We start from the raw sequence: 22,449 nt of genomic DNA, 5'->3' as shown, positions 1-22,449 counted from the left end.
ATGAATATTAATATACTGAATATATCAATATTATTAAATTCTTTAATAATGACAAAGAAATTTAATTTCGTGAACCTCCTATATCTAATTATAAATATTAAATTACAATTTGTACTCCTTTTTATATAATGTTTAATATTTTGTAATAACAAAAGATAATTTGCTAATGCTATATATTTGAAACTTTTTTTTAAAATTAATATTGATATTTAGTTTTTGGGATATTATTTGCATATTAAATATAACGCGTTTTGATAGGTTTCAACGAAATGGAAAATTTATTTCGTGTGTAGATATCACTGTATTTTATAAAGCATATAATGGGATTGTGTATTATGCGACGTTAATGTAAAGTTAGTAAATGTAGAGAAAGTGCATTTCCTGCATACATTTAAAATATAATTGCACAAATGCGTGCACCGTATTAACGGTATAAATATGAGCTCGCTTACGAAGTAGCGTGCTTTATCCATATAACCACGTAAGTGCATCCGTTTACGCGAATGCGAGAGATTTGTGAGACATAAAGACCTATTTCCGGTGAGAATTTTCATCGTGGGAATGTAGGCGTTACTTTACCATATGGCTGTAAATCCTATACATTTCTTGTCACTTTAGCACGAGAAAGAAGGGTGGATATCCTCTTTATGGTGGAAGTATATGTATTTTTCTGCACGAACGCGATGCTCTCCGTTTAAGGAATTTTATCGTCAACGTATAAAGAGATATCATATAACTGCAATATATTTATATAATTTGCGTATTGATATTTTAATAATTGTACTTTTTTATTTTTGTAAGTTTCTCGAAATGTTATAAAATATTTTTTACAAGATTCTTTTCAGAGATAAATTTTCTTTAAATTTCAAAAAAGAAAAAAAAGAGATAAAATATTAATAATGTTGGAAAGTACCATCTAAATTTTATTTAGATGGTGCAAATAAAAATTTGTTGTGCACGTATATTATTCGTAATAACTTAAAAAAATAAATATTTACATATTGCGATATACATTCACATAAATTATGCTCTATGATCATCTATATTTTACTATATTTAGTTGTGAGTATATTTTTATTAAAGAAAAATAAACTCTGAATTGATCGAAAAATGTATGCATAAAAAGAAGTATGCGAGTTTCGAGACATCTTTTGATTTAATAGAATAAAATATTAGAAATAATTTTCATAAGGTACAAAAAAATAGTTTCGCTAGCTTGAATTTCGATTTCACGATGCAACGAGGGATCTTTCGGCCTTGCCATTAAGATACGCTTGGCGTTTCAGCAAATTGCTGCACTATCCAGAAGTTAATACGCAATTATTACAGCCGCGCGTTTGTTCGACGTTCTCAAAGGTGTCTCCGACTGTGCGCAATAAACGTCATTTTTTTTCCTTTTCCTTTGTCGCCTTTTTGTCGAGCCCCCTCTCGAGATAACGTCGGTGGGAGAATACTTTCCCCGGGGAAAGCAGTTTTACGCCAGGAATGCGGAATATTTCCCCGCCGTTCGCGCCGTCGGAGCGAAGCGCACCGAGTCAGTCAGGTGGAGGAAGGTAGGAAATTATTGGCACGGTCTGGAGTTGACTGGATGTTAATTACTCTATCACTCCACCCACGATCCACCGGTCTGGCTCGCCAACCGTCCCCCTCGCATCCCTCTCCACCCTCCTTGATTGGTGGCAGCAACCCCTACTCTCTTTCTCTTTCTCTCTCTCTCTCGGCTTCGTGTGCCGCGCGCGCTCATAATTATGACAGCCCTGCCTCATAATAAGGTAATTTAAACGCATGACTTAGGAGGTAGAGCGCGGATATTGGTCTGGCATGTTTCTACCGGTAGTTCCGTCTGTTTCTCGCAAAATCGAGCGTATATACGAGTTCGCACTCTTTACGTAATTATTACGGTGACTCTCGCGAAATGTATCCTAGCGAATTTCTTCTTCTTAATACTTTTCATGCGTATTAGTTATATAATCTATGTACATAGCGTCAAGCTATGAAGAAAAGGAAAATCGTTCGCTTGACTGATTAAAAAAAAGAAAGATTGTCTAATTTTAAAAAATTATAAAAGTCATAGAAGAGAATATTCAATTTAATTTAATAAACGAAAAATAACTTTTTAAGAAGAGAAATGCATCTAAAACTTTATGTAATATTCACCAATAGAATTCAAATAAGAGCGATTAATTTTATTTTGATCGAAAATTATCTCGATATATTATTTTATGAAAAGAGAAATGAAAATATGATGATGAACGAGAAACGGAAATGATTCTTTTCGCATTACTCTCATCTTCCAGGAATTGATTCTTTTTCGCAATTGATCGCAGTGTTCCTATCGTTCTTTAAATCGTGTCTGCAAGGTGCTCGGGAGACGAAAGAAAAATGTTTGGTTTGCCTAACGATCTAGCTCACTCGAGTACTAGCAATGGTAATCGGTTAATTGCGCGAACGTAAAAACTATTATTGAAACATCAACGTTGAGCTAATGCGATACGAAAAGATCCACTCTATACTGACCCAATTTTTTCAAAGTATTTGCAAAGAAACCAAAATGTCGGTGGACGAGTTAATTAACTAAAGATGTCATTTGGTAACAAATGTATCTGTAGTATATAATCGATAAAAAATTACTTGAAACAGGGACAAGAAAAGATATAATATTAACATACATATATAGATGAAGATATTTTTTATAGATAGAGGTTTTATAGGTTTTATAGGTTTATATATAACTTTATCAAAATAAAAAAATATCTTTATACGTATGTACGTATATTCTTTATGTTACTATTATTGTACAATTATTACCCTTATCTGTTGTCTGACACTCAACAATAATATACATATGCAATAATTATGTATATTATCAATTAATTATATTGCATAATTTATAGCAATAATAAAAATTATTATATAGTTTGTTTCTACTTCAAAAAAATTTTTATCTTTTATAATTTTTCACATACTAAGATTTAATAGTGTATATATATATATGCATTGCATATGTAATACCGCAAACATGAAAACACAGTAAAACTTAAATTTGAGAAAGAGAGAGAAAATTTTCTTATTTCACTGCGCGCGCCGTGTTTTTTGGAATATCTTCTAAATAACGGACGAAGTCGACAATTTCGCGTTATCCGAGTTTCACCGCGAAACGAGGAGTGAAAAAGAAATAGAAAGAGAAGCGCAATGTACACCGAGGGGCGCGGAAACGCGCTTTTTTCTTTGCGCGCAAAACGCACTCCGGTCCCGCGGAGAGTCACTCTGCGAAAATTGTGAAACGAGCGGTTGGCTGCGGCCTTCTATCCTTCTCTTGTTCCCATCTCACCCTCTCATAATCATTCTTTTTTCCTGATTCAAGTTCTCGTCTTTTTCTCTCTCTTTCGTCGCTTCCGTCTATCGTGTGACGCTCGTTGCACGAGCAGTTTGGCGCACTTTACGATCAATTACGAGGCTATAGATTCTCAGATATCTAGCTAAGTGTATAGAGACGATATTTCGAAACGGGAGGGAAACGTTGAGATTGCCAGCTATGAGGTTCTTTCGTTTTATACTATCTTTCACTGCCCGTCCTCTCGCCTCTCTTCCACACCTTCTCGTTCTTTATATGTATATGTATATATTATACACACACACACATGTATATATATATATATAAATATATATATCTTCCCTCCTTTCTTTTTTTCTCCCCCTATACTCGTGGGTATACCCTTTACGAGAAGATGTGTGCACACGATGAGAAAAGTAGGGTCCGGCCATATATCAGACGAAAACGCGACGGTCGATCGGTTATCAGTGAAAAATATTGCGGATCGGCGGTCGCGAGAACCGTATTTCTGCGCGACTGTCACAGAATCGACATTCGCGCTATAATTCGTGAACGCGAATGATCACTTTTCTCTCCTTTACTCTTTTCCATTTTCCGCTCTCGATGTAATTTTCGCGCTTGCTAAGTGATCGGTGGTGGAGATTCGCGCGTGAATAAACCTCGAATGGGGACTGCGACGCTCGGACAAGCATGACCGTGTAATTTCAATTTACATCGCGCACGGTTCTTCGCGGAGAGATAAATTGAAAAGAGGTAGACTCTGAATACAATTGTCTGAATCGTAGTACAAAAAATAGAAGTTGAGAAGAACATTCACGCGACGAAACGCCGAGCGCAACAATATAATAGCGCGATCGTTACCGATCGGTTTCTCGTTCTACCGGTCTCGATTATTGTAGCCGCCCAATATCCCATCTAAGATACGACATACTCACGACCATTCTTACAGAAACCTGGAGCAGTCACATTACGTTGCAACGTTAGTGGACTCGACGAAGCTTCGTTAACGAGCCTCGACCATTGGCTCTGTCCTCTCCATCTCGTACGAAAGTTTCGAAAGCGGTTACACGCAACTTCGTTTACTAATTAACGTAGTCAATGCAGCAAACAAATTATCATTCGAAATCGGTATCGAGGCATGAATAATCTGTCTAGAGGTGACTTAATTGCCAACACACGCTTCAATTAACTCCGCTCTGACTTACATTAAGGATATCTAACCGCTCTATTAGAGACGCACGCTGAACTCGTATATATCGACCTGCGAGATATCAGAGTACTCTTGAAAATTATATTCCCTGGTTCATAAAGTCCAATATATCATGGCTTTACACGATATATTGTTGTAAAGAAGTCCAGTTCGTAATTCCCAGTTTTTTTGTATACGTAAAAGGAAAATAAGGCTCGTATAATTTATTTTTCCCTTCCGGTCAGCATCAATAAAACGGCCGCGCAAAAGCACGATACTCTTATCAGTTACCTCACAATCTCGACAATATATTCCCAGTATTCATGGCATTTCTTAGATACGACGAGTACGGCGAAAGTACATATTATCGAAAAGATAAAGTCGGTCATTTTTTCCACCCGCTGGCGAGTTTCCTGAAACGAGGAGCGATGGGGACTCTACGACAGAGGAGGACGGAAGGCGAACCGCTGTTGGTCAAACTAATAAAAGACGGCTTACCACTCCGCGAGATCGGCCATCCCACACAGCTTGAGGGAACCTGTGACTTTTGCCCCCGGGGTTGAGATAAAAAAAAAAAAAACAAAAAAAAAAAGAAAAATTGCTGCTCGAATGAAGAAGGTCATGCGACGTTGCCGAGGATGGATAGAAAGTTGTGTTGAGAATACTTACAAAGATGTCACGTGCGTCCAGACAAGATGGGCGACAAGTGACAGACAACAGGTAGAAACATTGTTCGTAACACGGTTGAAAATTATTTCCAGTATACTCGTTTTGAATGTGCCATTACCTGTCATTATATTCCACGTTTTGTAAAACTAAATGGCTAAAATAAATAATTTTACAGATACTCCGATTTAATCGAATTTTTCTATCGCAATTGGACGCCGCGAGCGCAGTGCGTTTTTATCGCAATGATTAAAGATGACTGAAACGCTCGTACATATTACAACGCTAATACTTGTTCATGGCGGAAATGCGAGATAAAACATCGCGTAAAAATATCGTGATCGCAGTCATATAAAAGTGTCGCAAGAAGCCAGGAGACGAAGGGAACGCGCGGAGGGTCGCGTGCGATTCGTTTATCGGATGCAATTGTCGTTATTTATGTTTGTAAAGGTAATTAACTTATCTGAATGTTCACTACGGGTATATCGCGCGAATTATGGTTTGGGTATTTTTTGCTCTCTTTAAAATGCTCAATTCACGAATATTCGTACCTTTATATTGTGCCGTGTGTGACATGTTTTTATAACAAATGTGTGTCTAAAATAGCCATTAAAAAAATTAAAAAATAATTAATATTTACTCATTAATCACCTCAATTTTTATACAATTTTTTAAAAAGATTTATAGATTTATAAAGATTTTAAATTTAAATGCATTTTTCGACTTACAACATGAAATTATTAAAACAGATCTCAAATTAATTAAAATACATTTAAAAAAAAAAAGTACCACGTCTGTAAGAAAATTTAATGTAACGCAATTACAAATCTTGTAAAATAAATTAATATTACATGTTTATAATTTCACAACAAAGATACGAATTATACAACAGTGCAGAATATCCTTGTGGGTTTTATTCTATATGATGTGGCACCCCACCCTTTGTCTTACGGTAGATGATGACTGAACTTTCCATTAGAGGGTGGAAAAGTGTCCGGGAAAATAGCCGGTTGTTACGGCCGACACCGAGGTTAACAGGCTGGCATAACTTAGCGGGCTTTAACAACACACTGCCGGCGGACACGCCGTTGAATCTAATAAAAGTTGGTCAGCGTGAAACCGCGACTTTAACGAGCGTCAGGGATCTTGCTACGCGTCCACCGAAGGCGGCCGGTTCCAGCTTATTAAAAGCGAAACGACCATAATAAACAAGCCAGCAAAAGGTTCATTGTGCGACGCATCGGTTGAAACTAGCCTGGCTCAACCCTTCCAATCTGTTTACCGAGAAACAGGCGCGAAAAGCATTCGATTGCGCCAACAATTACATCTTGTCGACCCACTTTTCTCCCTTCCCCAGTTCTTCCTTTGGCAATACTTTGGAAGCAATCCTAATTAACCAATAAATCTCTACGCTGTTCAGCGTTCGCTATCTGGCGTGCGACAAATTTCTAAAATTTAATAATTTTATATATAATAGGATGTCTACTCTCAAATCGTGTAAAAAATTCTCTAAAAATTCCTTCATCTTCCAGGTATTTTTTGTTTAACATTTTAGGTAAAGAATATGTGAGAAATGTGAGAAATTTTTTGCACTTTTTTAAAATAAGTTTTTCTATTATATGTGTTTTGTAATGTTTTTCACTCATACGAAGGAAAACATAAAATCTTAAGTTTCAAGTGTTAGATTTATAAATGTACTTAAAATATTGAATACTTTCGTCGGATAGGGAGTTTTCATTTACATATAAAAGTTTCATTTTTTATCACTGAAAATTACAATTATGAGTATGAACTATCTATCCAATATTTTGTTAAGCATTAAATATATATACAAAAATTGATATATATTTATAATATATTTTATATATTCACTTAGCTTGTTAACTGTTGACTTGTCTATCCAGAATATGAAAACAAGATTATCAAAGAGAAAGTTTTTAAAAAAATTTCTCGAGTTTTCAATAAAATTTCATAAAAATTTATTGATTTTTCCAAGGAAGTAGACACCCCGTATAATAATTTTTTATTATTAATAACATATCATCGTTGCATTATAGACATAACGTGACTGATAAAGTAAAATATATTACTAAATATGACAAGACTGGTTTATGTTCAGTCATTCAACATTATTATTCCGTTAACTCGGTGATAGATAGTAACAAATATCATGTTTTTTATACAGTATTTCACACTGGCTTCGAGCCAGCATGTTGATAAATCAGAACAAATCGAGGCAGAGAAGTGCAGTTAGCAATTTTATCCATGCATAAAATTTTACTCTCTCCGGCGGTCTTTTTTCAGAGAACGTTCGCAAGAACACGCGGCCGAGACATAATTTCTCGTGAGCAAATTCACCCTTTGCGCGGCAATAGACGCCATCCGCAAAGTCTGTCTGTCCCCGCATACTGGTTAGATATTATTTTTTCGCCGGCGGCAAGCCAAGAGATAATAGTGGCCACCGAAGCGAACGAAAGAATAATTCTGTCCGATAAAAAGCTTTTATTACCGGCAATTAGGATAAGCTTGTGCAGCTACACTCACTCGTGTCCCCTTCGCGACGCAATTGCATCACCCTTCTCTTTTCTTTCCCGTCAATCTTTCTTTTTTTCTTTTTTTTTTTTTTTTTGAAATCCAGGAAAGCTTAAAAGTTTCACTCACAAGTATAATTATCGTTAATTAATTCACAATATAAATTATCAAGAATAAATATAAAACACATGACAAATTAATCTGTTTAAAAAAAATGTTAATTTTACAAAAAGAAATTATTTTTTATTGAAATATATATATATAAGTATATGTACATTAGGTACAAAATATATTACGTTCGCCGTGACCTAGTTTTGACGACATTCAATAAAGATTCGACGACATCCTGCTCTTATCTAATGGTACTAAACACTTTGTTAAAATATATCATCATCATCTTTTCGCGTTTCCTCCATTCTCGCCTAAATGGTAGGACGGTTGGTCTAACTTTGCCTGATTGTAGTTTCTGCTAATCTGCAAAGTACAGTTATAATAATCATCCTGCGAAATTGCGAGAATGGCGTTCTCGCGCAACCGACCGTAAGAGAAGCTGCGACCAAAAGGCTCGAAGATGCTGTCTCGTTTACCGCGATCGTCCCGTGTTATGCAGGATGTGTTACGAAACGTCATCCTACGGTGAATGTTGCACCGTCGGCCATACGCATCCTGTAATAATATTTCTGGCTCTGTTCCCGCGAGATTCGCGAACCGCGACGAACTTTCCCCGGCGATACTGCTCCTGTTTGTCGTACGAATACGAATACGGGGTCGTTTTCGCGGAAGAGAAGGGTGGTTGAGGTTGGAAATTTTATGGGGGTCTCTGTCTAAGTAGGCCTTACCAGACTAATTACGAGACGTTGTACATGTAATAGCTCTGTGGTGGATTACATTGAGGGTATATGCCACGTTAATAATAATCTGTCTAAATATACTCTGCAGATTTCTGACATTTAATCTGGCTTATCTCGATGAAATAATAATAACTTTGATTTTTTACACCGATTTAGTCAAAGCGTTCATTTTCATTGGGTTTTATTCTCGTATTATATATTTCTCCTTTCTCTCTTTATTTTTATCTTTTTCTGCTATTGGAAATATTGTCAGTTATCATATATAAATTCCATATGATTCCACCTGTTAATGTGAAAACAATGCTATGATAAAATTGTTTTTAAAAATATTTTTTAATTGAAAAAACAATCGGAAAGTGTAAAATAATACTTTCATGATTTATTTTTAACAAATTCCGTCATATTTCTCTTCTACTTAACAATAACAATTTCGTCAGAAATCTGACAAAACTGCTCGTTTAGTATGCAACGTGCTAATTTCGCTTCCGCGCAAATTAAACAGGATTCTCAAGTGACGAGGGCGAGCGTAGTTTCGAACGAATCTGTACAAATGACATTTTCCTTTTTGTCGTACATTCTTCCGACCTTATTACGCGTCCCTCCGTTCCTCGTCGACTGCTTAAGCATTGGCCCGGGGGTGACTCGCAACGAGGGAGTCGCAGTTATCGTTTGGCAGGGACGCCAACCACGTCGCGCGCGCACCACTTTGACGCGATGGCTACGTGCGAGCCTAATGGCTAGGCGAACATGATAGTGGCGGGTTGGAGTTAGACGAGGGTTGGAACTCGAGGGGATGAAGCACGACCGCGAAGCTCCTTTCGAGATCTGCATATCGCGGGAGGCGAGACCCCTTCGCGTTTTAGAAAACGCAGACAACGGTAATTCCCGTTGTCCTCCTTTGCATATCACGACTTGTACCGGCGCAGAAAATGTCTTTTCCCCGAAAAAGACGTGCTTGTAAACCGCCAGTAGTACCGGCTTTTAAGGACGTCTAATAGCGCGGGAAATTGTCAGACACACCGAGGCGCGAGACGCTTGCTCGAGTTGAGAAGATTTCTGCTTATTTCCGGCACAACTCGGTAAAACTTTGGGGAAATGCATAAATGTAAAATTGTCAGCGTCTAATGGTTAGAGAGCACAGAAGAAAGCGAGAGTGTCATTGGAGAACGTTTATAATAAAAGAATTTTCTACTTACATTTTCTACATGTATTAAATATTGAAAACAAATTCTTCACTTTAAATTTGAAGTTAAAATCTTTATTAAAGAAGTGTAAAAAATCTATTATTTACTAATTTAATCTATTACTGTTTATTGCAACCATTTCATTTTCAATATTAAATAATTTAACAAGTAAAAGCTATTGAAGATAAAATTCAGTTAAAACAAGAATCTATTTGAATTTAAATAAAGATTTGCATTCTTGTAGTTTAAAAGATCGCGAAAAGATCTAGATTTTTCAACAATTTGTAACACAATTATTTACATCTCAATTTTCGTACATTATTCAAAGAAAATTATTCAAAAGTTATTGGACGAAAAATCAATCTCTTTTCAAGCATCGTTTTTGACGGAAATAATAATGTTCTGATAATTGATAATCGTGAATGATAGTCAGTTCGAACGATATCGGCGAAGTAGCCAGATCCACTTTCGACAAAGTGGTTTTCGTCGCATTCGGGATGGAATTAATGCGAATATGAGTGGGTAAACGACGCAGAGGTATTCGTCGTTATAGTGAACGGTATACACGGGCCCCTAAGCAAACCGCAACCTCTCGTAACTTCATTTGCCCCCCGTAATACCATGGCTATCGTAGTATAACTCCTGCACCTCGTGATAGCCGAATATATTCGCGCTTCTCCGCGCACACGTATCTTAAGTTGGTTTAGAGAGGTAGGTAGGTTAAGCTATTCATGCATTGTTCTTGCTGATGGTTTATTGATATTACGCGTAGTCCCGCATTCTACGGCAAGGGTATTAAGGTGCGGAGGATTCCACACGTACACGTGTTAATCTGACAATCTCGTGAAATTGGTCTCATTAACACTTGCTCGGTGTATTACCCGGCGTGCGACTAAAAACAAGAGCAACGATTGTAGGCAATTTGACCAGATTAGATAATCTAAGCGCGTTTGTTTGTAAACTTCCTATATTAATCTTGAAAGCTTGGTGTAAAAAGAAAGCTATTTATTCATCTCGTAAGACTTGAATCTGGATAACCCGAGAAGGAGATATGAGATTACTTTATCCGGCTTCCGGAACATCTGTTCGGAATTAGGACACGTCCGTGTCCGGAGCTGAAGCGTGATTTATTTCTCGGTTCAAGATTCTGAAAAACGTCGTTTTGCCAGCGTTACGTTACCGCGACGGCGCGTTTAAAGAATCCATATTTTGCAGAAATCGTGCCCGGAAGATCGACCCAAAGACTGGCCGTCTTTCTGAATCTTGTTCGAAGAAGGAAGAAATGCAAGCGAAAAGATATCGTCGGACTCTGATCTCCGGGAATTGATATCAATCTTGTTAGCAGTGATTCTTCTTTTCAAAAACTAATATTTGATTCGCGAAAAAAACACAACTAGCATAGCATGTTTGGCCTAATAAACTTTTGTTTTGTTGATATAAATTGAACAGTGCATCTTGTTCGAGAGATGAACATTTCTTGCGGAAAGAGATACGTATTCATTCCAATACTTTATAAAAATTAGTAAATCATATTTTTATGAGATAGATTGGATTGAAAATCATTTAGGGAATCAATAAATTAAATTACTTGATGTTTCTGCACAAATACAATTTAAATATAAAAAAGTGAATATACATATGTATAAAAACATATTTTAAAAACCGAAGCTCAAACAGCATAAATGTTTTTAAAAATGTTCTTTCTTTTATATTATTTTATTATCATTATTAATATTATATTTTTGACATAACCGATCAATAATTGTAAGAAACATTAATCTAATATTTTTTAAAATAAAAAGGATATTATATATATATATATAAAAATAATTTTTTATGAAATACATAATTTCTGATTAATCAGAAAATGAAATTCTTATTATGTACAAATACATAATAGAAGAGTGTATTATGTGAAGGGAGATAAATTTATTTCCCCTTGAAGAAGAGACACGCTGTGAAGATGAGGAGGGCATTAAAGCCAAGGATAAAGTAATACGATAGCCAGGCTATGTAACCGCACAATCAAACTGTTTGCAGAACGAAGCGGTACTCTCCTGCCACGAAACCGAAGGTACACTTTCCATGTGCCGGAGAATTTATACTCAAACTTAAGCTCCTTCCTATACTATCCGTTCCCTAGCTACGCTATTCGTTTACAGTTTCCAGTCAGACACTAAATCTATCTACACAGCTAGAGAGATTCCGTTGAGCGCACGTAGGCCACTATATTATTCGATGCAAACACTATCATACCGATGTCCTTTAGAAACAATGCGACTTCTTTCCTCTTACTGAATAAAATTCTACTCTTCTGACGATAAGTTGAAATAAAACAAATGGCTTTTGCTTTTATTTAACAATAAGTTATTAATAAATAAAACGATAAAGTTTGGAAATTTGAAAACAGGAAGGGATAATATTTACAGCATTACATTTTGACGCTGTCAAACAAACAAATAGAAAATAGGCCAAAATAAACCCAAACGAAATAGCGAAGTTGATCGAGTTTGTTGTCAAGAATGCATTTACATATTTTCACAGTGCACCAAAAATTGCTTTTGGGTTGCGAGGACAAAAAAAAAAAAAAAAAAAAAAAAACGTCGCACGTGCCGGTCAATAATTACCGAATGTGTAATATTGAAGCACCGAAAACGAGATGTCACATGATTTTTCGAAATGGATTTTTGATGGAAACGTATTGAAGTCTCGGGCTGCTCCGATCGCATGAATACTCTTGATCGCCGCGGGATTTCGTCCGTTTTTATCCTGCGCACTACACTCCCTATATCCCGTGAAAAATCCTTTGAAACAATCGACGCGTGAAAAATCTGTGGGCACTTTTCCCAATGGTTTGTGAAAACGAAGTGACCGAGCAGTCGTTCAAATAAGTTGAAAAAAAAAATAGATCGGAAAAAGAACAGCGGAAATCTTTTATAATGAGAATTTATTCTCCGACGCCGAATACGATTAAAAATAATCCGATAACACGCGGATAATGACGGATCACGCAAACACAGCGCAATGATCGGTTATAATGGCGCGTGTTTGCGATCATTAAAGCGTAAACTTAGTCGTTTTATCGTCGATATATTCCTAAATATATTTGCTACATACACGGACCGGTAGCATCAGTTACATAATGATTGTTAGGAAGGAAGATGGCAGAATGGGAGAGTGGGGAAACACTTGTATTTATTCGATATCGGCCTCGTTAATTGTGCCATAATAAACGATGATAAAAAAATGAAATGTAGACAATCAATTTATACTGATCGCATTAGTTAACGAAGGATCGTTGCCGTTAACATATCGCACGGATAACTCGTTTCGCTAAACAATTGTGTGCCTGCACGTGCGTTTCATATTGTTAAAAAATTAATGATTAAGTAAGCACAACGTGCGAATATTATCGTTTGTCTACACATATCAATTTATTATTTTTGTCAAGGTAAAAAGAAAGAAAGAGAGAAAAAAAACACAATTTCTATTTGTGTATTCACATAATTTTTAGAATCGTATACTAGTTAAAAGAAGAGTCGACTGTAATATTTTATAAACACTGATGCGAACGACATATTTTCTCTTCCCGAGATGAAAGTAACGTGGCGTTTGACATTTATCCGTTAGGCAAACACAGCGGATACTTGCGGGGATGATCGATTTAAAAGCCTGGCTCGCAAAAACATATCTGGATTTGTGCCGGAAATACTTGCGCAATGTGCACGTCACAACATTTCGCGCACACTCTAAAATGTGTAGCAGTGTACAATTAATCACCTCATTTCGAGTCACGCTCGAGAAAGTCGCATGGCGAACGCGATGCAAAATTAAAATTTTATAATCCGCTAGCATGCTGCGGTTGACGACTACGTATTAAATGGTTACGCAACCGGTACCTGCTGCGTTATACGGGCTGTATACGGACTATGTTGCAATTTATGTAACTATGTTCTTTCTCCGGAGTTTGCCATTCTAAACGCGAGCTTTTTAAATTTCAAACGCTTTAACTCTCCGACTAAAAAAAGGACTTACATAGTTTAATAAAAGATTGAATAAATTCAGAGCGATTATATGCTATCATCTTTTTTTTTTATAATTCTAATTACCATATTGACATTTGCATGTCGATATCATGTATCAGAAAGAAATAAAATGTGCGTGCGCATTTGCTGTGTTACGATATATTATACACGTGAGAGAAACGATACATTACGTTTAGATCAGAGGAGATTAATGTTTGCCACTGCAATTGAATGCAAAATTTACTATTTGCGCCAAAGTATCGTTGAACTCGGCCGTAATTTACATACGCACACGCTAGATTTGCACGATATAAAAAAAATGGAGAGAAACGCAATGACATTAGTTTTCATTTTCATCGTGAAAAGCGGGATTTGAGATAACGCACTCTCTGTGTGCTCTTCAATTAAACGGCGGCATATAACAACGCATCGAATATCCGAAAAAACCTTTTATCTGTATTAGAATTGCGGGGGGAATATTTTAAGAGAGAAAGAGATAGTTGAAGAGAGAGAGAGAAAAAAATAGAAAAGTTTACCGCGTGGATATATATATATACGTATAGTATGTCGCGATGTATCCGAAAGTGAAAATTCGCGAGGGCAACTTATTCCTCGATTAATTACGACCAAAGACGCTAAAAACACAATTTGTTTGAAATTGCGACGGGACGTACCGGAAATAATTTATCTTCCTTCTCCGCCATCCCTCCCATCCGTCGTTGTATGATGTTTTACGAGATACGCTCATCGTATATATACATACATATATATATATATATATATATATATATATACCATGGCACATATTTATCGTTGTACGACCATCCTTAAACCTCCAAACAACCTATTTTCTAAACTTAAACGCGTAACGTTGGCTTTTATTTTTCAACAGTTATTTTAAAAAAAAATATTACATGGATATGTTTTCTTATACAATTATATAAAAATTATGTGTAAAATTTTATAAAGTTTAAAATTGATTTCAAGGAGTAATTTCAGTTTAAATTCTATTCAGATGAGAATATTCATGTATATCGACTGTACGCGTTACGATTGGATATCTCAATTGAAATATATATTTATATTTGAAATACTGTTTGAAATATCTATTTGCAGTGATCATAACTAATTCAAATATGTATCTGCAAATATGTATCTTAAAAAATTATAGAGAGACACTAATATATATCAAATAATATTTATGTGGCAAATGTGTTATTTTCTATTTTATAAAGATTGCCACTAAAAAAAAAGTTGCACCATATTTTAATAAAAATTCTTTAAATCTATTTGAAAGAAAAGAATTTCACGTCTAAAGTCATTGAAACTTTTCTAAAACTTTCTTCACACCACTTCTCGTTCTTTCTCTTTTATGCTTTTATTTTTCGCTATTATTAAATTTCGAATCAACTTTCGCTTCATCGTAACAGTAATGTATCGCGATTTTAGTATTTTCTTTGACGTATAATTTGTGTTATTTCGTTATATTTATTATAAGCTATGTAATTCTCTATTCATATATATATATATATATATATATATTTAGTTTCATGATTATCTTGAAACTTGTTAAGATAAAAAATATCTCGTATTTCTATTTTTTTTTCATCTTCAAGTTTTTTAATGATATGTCACCGTGCACGACGCGAAACGTGCACGAGTTACAAAACGCTGAGAGAGCTGCGGGAAGGTTGAACATAAAACACTCTACGCAAAGTTCAACGGGATCCCTGCCGCGCCCCTCAATTAATTACCGAGCGGGGAATCGAAAATGCAGAAAGCCAGATCGTTTGCTCGGCTTCATCCGTCAAACATTTCGAAAAGTTTTATTATCAAGATCGTAGTTAATGCAGTTTAAACCTCGCCCGTTCCGCCGAAGGTGCCGCGAAAGTTTCACCATCAAGCTAACTATTACAAGCTAGAAAACGAGATCCTCCAAGGAGAGCCGCTCGCAATGGAAGAGCGAGCGGGGATAAAAAGAGAGGAAAGAAAGAGTAAAGCACCGTCGTCGTTGATTCCTTTATTTAGGACAAGGACTTTTATCACACCCCGCGACGACTCGAATCGCGAACAATTATATTAAGCTCTCGTTCACGGTTGCGCAATTTTATGCAGAAGAAAACGGGTTCTCTCTCTCTCTCTCTCTCTCTCTCTCTTAGTAAATTTAGTAAAACGAGCTCGCTTTGCTTACGTTCAGCAGCGGCGCTCCAGAAGGAAAATTACTTTCGGATTCGTGCTTAAGTGAGAGAGCCGGATAAACCGAGTTCTTATCCACTGACGCTGACATTTGTGTCGCTGAGATGCGACCTTAAATCAATATCGTATTAGTAGACGAAAGCTTTATGCATGTATAGATGAACGTAATACGTCAGTCAAATTACTTGTATTATACGCGAACCGATCGAGCGGACTGCATAGCTTCGAAATTATCGCATCACCGCTCGCGGATTTATCGAAATTTGTTGCACCGGCTGCGCTTTATTAATTTCGTTTTCGACGTTGAAGCGTGTCGGCTTGCGAGGGCGGAATTACGCTTCCTTGATCATTTTTTTTAAGCTTTGTGAATCGCTGACTATTTCTACTAAAATCGCGATGGAAATGAAAATTAAACAAGCGAAAAGCTGAAACCAGATATACCGCAGAGTTAGAACGGTCTAATGTAGATAGATTTTCCAGCAAACCATTAGTCGTTATTCTAATAATCATACGTAATAAATATGAGCATTTGTAATAATTATCCATGTAATAATGCGCATAACGCGTATTTTACTTGTAAAACAAAATTGTTTCATTTCGGCAATACGTATTATTATCTCAACAGCTGCAAAAAGAAACTAAAAAAAGTACTTAACATGTGAAATTCCAATTATATTATATGTTTTATGTATCATATATGTGTGTTAAAAGAAATAAATGTATATATTAAAAAAGAAAAAAGAAATGTTTAAACAACATTGATTCTGATTAAAAGCATCATAATTAACTTCCCATTAACTTCTACAATTATAAAGTTATTATACTATGCATATGAAGACACTAATTCAAGGAAAATAGATACCGCAGTTTATTTAAGAAGAAACTAATTTAGGCTATGAATCTAGATAGCATAAATAATTATGAAGTAGATGACTCTAAAGGTTATAAAGGTGAAGCTTGCCGTCAACGTCTGCCGTCAGAAGTAACGTGTCAAGTCAACTCAACTTAATCATTAAGTAAATAAGCTTAGCGTTTAGCTTACGTGAACTTGCGCCAACTTTGCTCAATAAATTAAAGTCCAGAGTTCTAGATACACGAGGCGTGAAGTTTCCACGCGATTACCTCCGTCAAAGACGATAAGTATTTATGATTGGGCAAAGATCATTTCATAAATAATGAGAAAACACAACGGCCGACGTTGTAATTTAGCGCAAATTGCAACTCCGTGTCTGCCACGTCTGCGACGCAGCATCATCAAAGTTACATTCGCTCCCTCCCATTCAAAAGTATTCGCGATAAACCCATAAACCCTCCTTGGTCCACTCGATTTTTATTTCTGCCGTCGGCGTCGTCGTCGCCGTCGACGACGGCGGCGGCGCGCACGCATCCTCGAGCGGCGATTTATCGCACGCGTGTTTACCTCCCAAGCGCATCCGCACCCTCACCGGCGCACACGCGCACGTATCCATGCACATATAAACGCTCATCGTCAATCGCCTTCACGTGTGGATATACACGCACATATCCAACCACCCACCCACCCCCACAATCGTGCACACTTCCACAATTTTCGAGTGGAGGCATGTATATATAGGCATACACATATACATACACACACACATACACACACACACATATATATATATATACACATACTTATACTATATATATATATATATATATAATGTGTGTGTGTGTGTATCTATCTATATATATATATATATATATACGCGAAGGCAACGCCGAGAGATACGACGAGGGTGGATTTCCCGCGGGCATGCGTACAGCTCGCGAAATGACGGCGGTAGGGTGGAAATCGCAGAGGTTCGAGGGTACGAACAAGGGTGACACCCTGCAGTCTGACGCGGGACTTCGACCCTCGTGCTTCGCCGGGGAATGAAGTAACCAGTCACGATTCTTGGACTAGACTCGAAGAGAGAGCCGTGAATTTGCGGAAGTCATGCGCGAGTTCGAGATGCCGAGATAAAGACTCCGCAGGGAAAAGAGTCGTGACAAACCGCGAAAAATCTTAATCGCGTATTTCCGTTTAAATTGTTTTACCAAAATCGACGAGAAGATATCGACGGAAACTTTACGAAAGAAAAAATACAAAGGACAATTTTACATATATCTGCAGTAAGAAGATCACGTGTAATGCGACTTCTTTTACGCGGGAAAAAGAAAATTTTAATTGGTCTTGTCAGTTAAGACTCAGTTTATCTTTCTTATTTTACGATTTGTTAACGGATTTATTGAAAGACTAAGTAAAAAAAAAAAAAAAAAAAAAAACAACCCTCGAAAAGTCGTGATCGTGTTTTCTTTCGTTCGGTTACGAGGTGTACGAAATTCGATTACGGGGAAGCGCATCGGAGCGTAAAGGTTCCTGTCGATCGCACGTCGAGGCTGTCGAAATATAAATTGGAGTACGTTGATCTCGGAGAGTAGTCATCGTGCGGCGAGTGTTTCGTTAATTAACACGAGATCGGAGAAATAGGGGAGGCGCAGGAGCCTCAATACACAGGAACGTCGTGGAAGGAGGAGCCGTAGGGAGAGGCAGAGTCAGTCACGGTAAGTCGATTACTTCGTGGTCGATGATCAAACGTCGCTTTCATTAGCCACGGTCTCGGTTGCTGCGGTTAAACATTCTCGACACTCCCGTCAACCAACCTTGAATCAAAGATTCCATTGCACGGCAGAATTAAACGTTTGTTTTGACGGAATTTTATTTATTTATTTTTTTTTTTTTCTTTACGTTGCAAGTTCTCGGAAACGTGATACAACGTATCTCGACTTCTGTCAACGTGATTAATACTACCGTTAATTCTGAGAAAGAATAAGAGAGAAAAATCTCGAATGACATTTTAATTAGAACAAATGTAAACTTAAAATAGAATGTAAAATTATTTTCCTTCATTTCTTTGTTTTATACAACGATATAGAAAAATGAATGAATCGATACGAAATCAGTCGTCGCAATTGTAAATTAACTTTTTGAAAACAGACTGTTCTCTAATGCATTTTTAAACGCGCGATATTGCATCAGGAATGCCGTATATACCTGCAGGAATTGCGAATCGGAATTCGGTAGAAATTCTACTGAATTCCGATTCGAAATTTCGCATTTAAAAGTATCAAAGACACGTTCTGTCCCATCCTACGCTATCGATTCAACTGCGTAAGTTCACGCAGTTTCCGTGGATCGCGACTCAAATCGTTCCATCATTCGTCGTTCGTCAAATACCTCGGCAAATAACGGTGGCGACAGTCAACACACAGAGAAGAATCTGGTCGACTCTACAATTGCGACGCCCGCCGTCGGCGTCGAGACGGCTCGTATCGACTTCCTACTTTAGAGAAAGAAGCCGTGTCTTTTCTCTTATCTCCGCGACTTCCTCTATCCTACCCCCAGCGGCACTTTATTCGGGATCAAAGCTTTCTATCCGACAATTGCAAGTGCTCGGACGGGTGTAACTTTACGTCTCACCGAGCCGAGGTTCAAACGTAATTCCAGCAGTCTTTACGACACACAGCGCACTATATATCCGTATTACGTAACTTTTAATGCACCGCAACTCGCAACTAGCGCAACCAAGATTTCGAGGATTTATAGAAACTTTGGGCTAATTAATGATATCATATGATCACGGAGCGTTAATTCGCGTTTGTCCTACTTTGTGTCCAATTTTTTTCTTTTATTTATTTATGTAGAGATTACGCGTAAAATTTACGACAAAATAATGCATATTTGATAAAGTTGGAAATAATAACAATACGAAATAGGCGATGCAAATCTGAGAGAGAGAGAGAGAGAGAGAGAGAGAGAGAGAGAGAGAAATAGCCTTATAATACTAAACACATCATAAATTTAACGTGTATTTCTGTACAAAGCAATATAAACTCAAAAAAGGTTATTTGCATAGAAAATATAAAAGAGTATAATAATTATTATAGTTTTATATGTTTCATCTATTTTTAAATTCTATTTTGTCACTAAAATTTTTTCAAAACATCTTTGATGTTTGATATAAATGACATAATTCGTAAAAATATTTTCTATATTTTTCATTTTTTGGAAGAGAAACGAAAATAAATGTATTTAATAAGATTATTACATGTTTGTGAGAGTTAATTGAGACTCATTTGTTATCTACATGAAATTAGTAATAAATCTTTCTACATAATAGATACGTTGTATATAATTATAATAACAAAGCAAAGTCAAGCTTTTGTGCTAAACATCTAATTGTAAGATATCTTACAATATAATAACTCAACGTCCGATTAATAATTTGCGACAGAGACTTGGTAAGGGGCGAATTCATTGGTAGTTGGGCGAAATTTGAGATCGTTACAAGGTTGTACAAGTCACTCGGCCGAAAGCCTTAATTCGATTCTCGTAGCTCGAAGAATCCGTTCTCCGCGAGATAGGGCCACCCTCATCCGCCCTCTCATCGATCGTTTCGCGGGGAGAACATCTTCGTTGCCTCTTTGTCGTCATCCCGTCCATCTCCGTGCGGCGAAACGCTCGCGGAAGCACTTTCTCGCGCCATCGAATCTCGAGGACCACGATTTACGATGTAATTTCGATCGCTCCGTACCGCGTAATAATTCGCACCTTGACGTAATATCGCAGACGAACACTCTCATCTCAAAATTTGTAGAATCGTTGTCAGCCGTCCATCCGCATGAACGCGTTTTATAGTCGCATTTTTCATGCACAAGGTACTCCGCACTTTTTTTATCCAACTTGACTTTAAATTTAATCGATAATTCGCTCGAAAACTCTTTTAAAAAGAATCTATCCGTTAAATTCGATAAAAATAAAACATCCTATATATTTTTATGTCCTCCGTGTAATTTACGCTCTTTAAGCTTATCTCTTTGCATCTTTCATGTGATTTAAATTTCTCTAATCATTCTTTTTCGTATACTAATTTTTTGCAATTTTTCCTTAGTTATGAAAAGACGTGCAAGTCTGCGATTAATTGTAACGCGTTAACGTTTTATGGTTGATTCTGCGGAAAGCGTTCTTCGCTAAGGGCTCGCTATCACACCCTTTCGATCTGCCTGACAAAGTAGCTGGGGATGCGACTTCACGCCTCAACGGGCTCTTCCACCCTCGACGAAAATCGTCAGGCACAATTTCACTTGATGAAAGTCACCGCTAAATGCGCGACAGGAGGTAATTTTTAACGCGAGCAAGCCATTACAACGAGCGATTTTGCTCCGTAATATTACAGGGATGCTTCATTGAAAATATCCTTCGTATACCTAACCTCGATATTATTATAGCAAGATGAGATTTTAAAAATATTTTTAGAATATACATATTGCAAAGCAAATTTGAATTTTTAATGTTGTATTGGAAAATTCTAAGGTTGAGTTTTTTATCAACAGTCTATTCTTTATGCAAAAATTATATATATTATTAATAAAGAAAAATAATGTAAATTATAGATTAGTAGGTATATATGTATATAATGGCCTATATTTATAAAAATATGTCACTCTATAATTTCAATATTTATGAGTTCGTTTAATTTCCTATATTTTCCTATATTTTCGTAATGCAAAACGCAAATAACGTAATTTTCCCCTTTTAACATTAATACAAATAAATAGAACGTTTTGGTTCGTTAAAAATAGCTATTTATATCTTTCATTTCGTATAAAATTTCTAATGATATACAGCTGACTTAATTTCCAAATGAATCATATATAAATCTTTAATAATAAAATAAAATATTTATATCAATTATTTCACTATAAATATGGCACTTTGGCTATTATTATATTCGATATACGGTATAACGAAAAGTTCCTAATGTCGTAAAACTGAAGTTAGAACATTAAATACAATTGTCTGCGAGCAGTTGCTACCCACTTTGCTTCAGTCGCGCAAATTTGGTTAGTTCACCACAAAATGGTTAAATTCCTCGTTTAAAAGTCTCTCGTGCACATTTCCTTGCTGCCTGGCTTGTTGGGCAAAGGGTTGTTATCGTACCCTCTTGATCTACCCTGCAAAACTAGCTGCGGATGTAACTTCGCGCTTCATCGAACTTCCTCTAAAGGGCACGAATCCCCGACGTAATTTCAGCCGGAAGCAACCACATCTTAATATGTATTATATAGTGACTTTCTTTTAACCCGATGAAGTGCACAGTTATGATAAAAAGTTTCCATCAATAAAGTGGTATTAGTATAAGAAACTACATACAAATTTGTGGGTATATAACAAAAGTTAAATTAAACATTATTATAGTATAATATTATATTGTAGTATTATATTATATTATAAAGATGTGTGTTCGAAATATGATTTTTCTCTTTGATTTAAATCGACTTTTGTATCTAACAAGAAATGCATTCTCACATTAAAACGTTCTCCTGTACAACCATAAAATAGAACTAAGAGAGAAATAAAGTTCTTAAAGTTATGCATATCTCTAATTAGTGTTATCGTACGTTGGAA

General features: G+C 36.4%; 1 protein-coding gene and 1 long non-coding RNA gene across 3 annotated transcripts in view; one reads left to right on the top strand and one right to left on the bottom strand.

The window, feature by feature from the left end:
- The window catches only part of Phyhd1 (Phytanoyl-CoA dioxygenase domain containing 1), a 141,033-nt gene that overhangs the window by 61,234 nt on the left and 57,350 nt on the right, over positions 1-22,449 (bottom strand). The window lies entirely within an intron of this gene.
- LOC140663020 (uncharacterized) overlaps positions 17,847-22,449 on the top strand; it is a 99,750-nt gene continuing 95,147 nt past the window's right edge. For both annotated transcript variants that reach the window (XR_012046204.1, XR_012046205.1), the window contains exon 1: positions 17,847-18,545. This is a non-coding gene — a long non-coding RNA (uncharacterized lncRNA). The remainder of the gene's footprint in view (positions 18,546-22,449) is intronic.

This window comes from Anoplolepis gracilipes, chromosome 2, assembly GCF_047496725.1.
Source record: "Anoplolepis gracilipes chromosome 2, ASM4749672v1, whole genome shotgun sequence".
Classification (NCBI taxonomy): domain Eukaryota; kingdom Metazoa; phylum Arthropoda; class Insecta; order Hymenoptera; family Formicidae; genus Anoplolepis; species Anoplolepis gracilipes.
The sequence above is the reverse complement of the archived record's forward strand: the minus strand, read 5'-3'. Positions and strand labels throughout refer to the sequence as shown.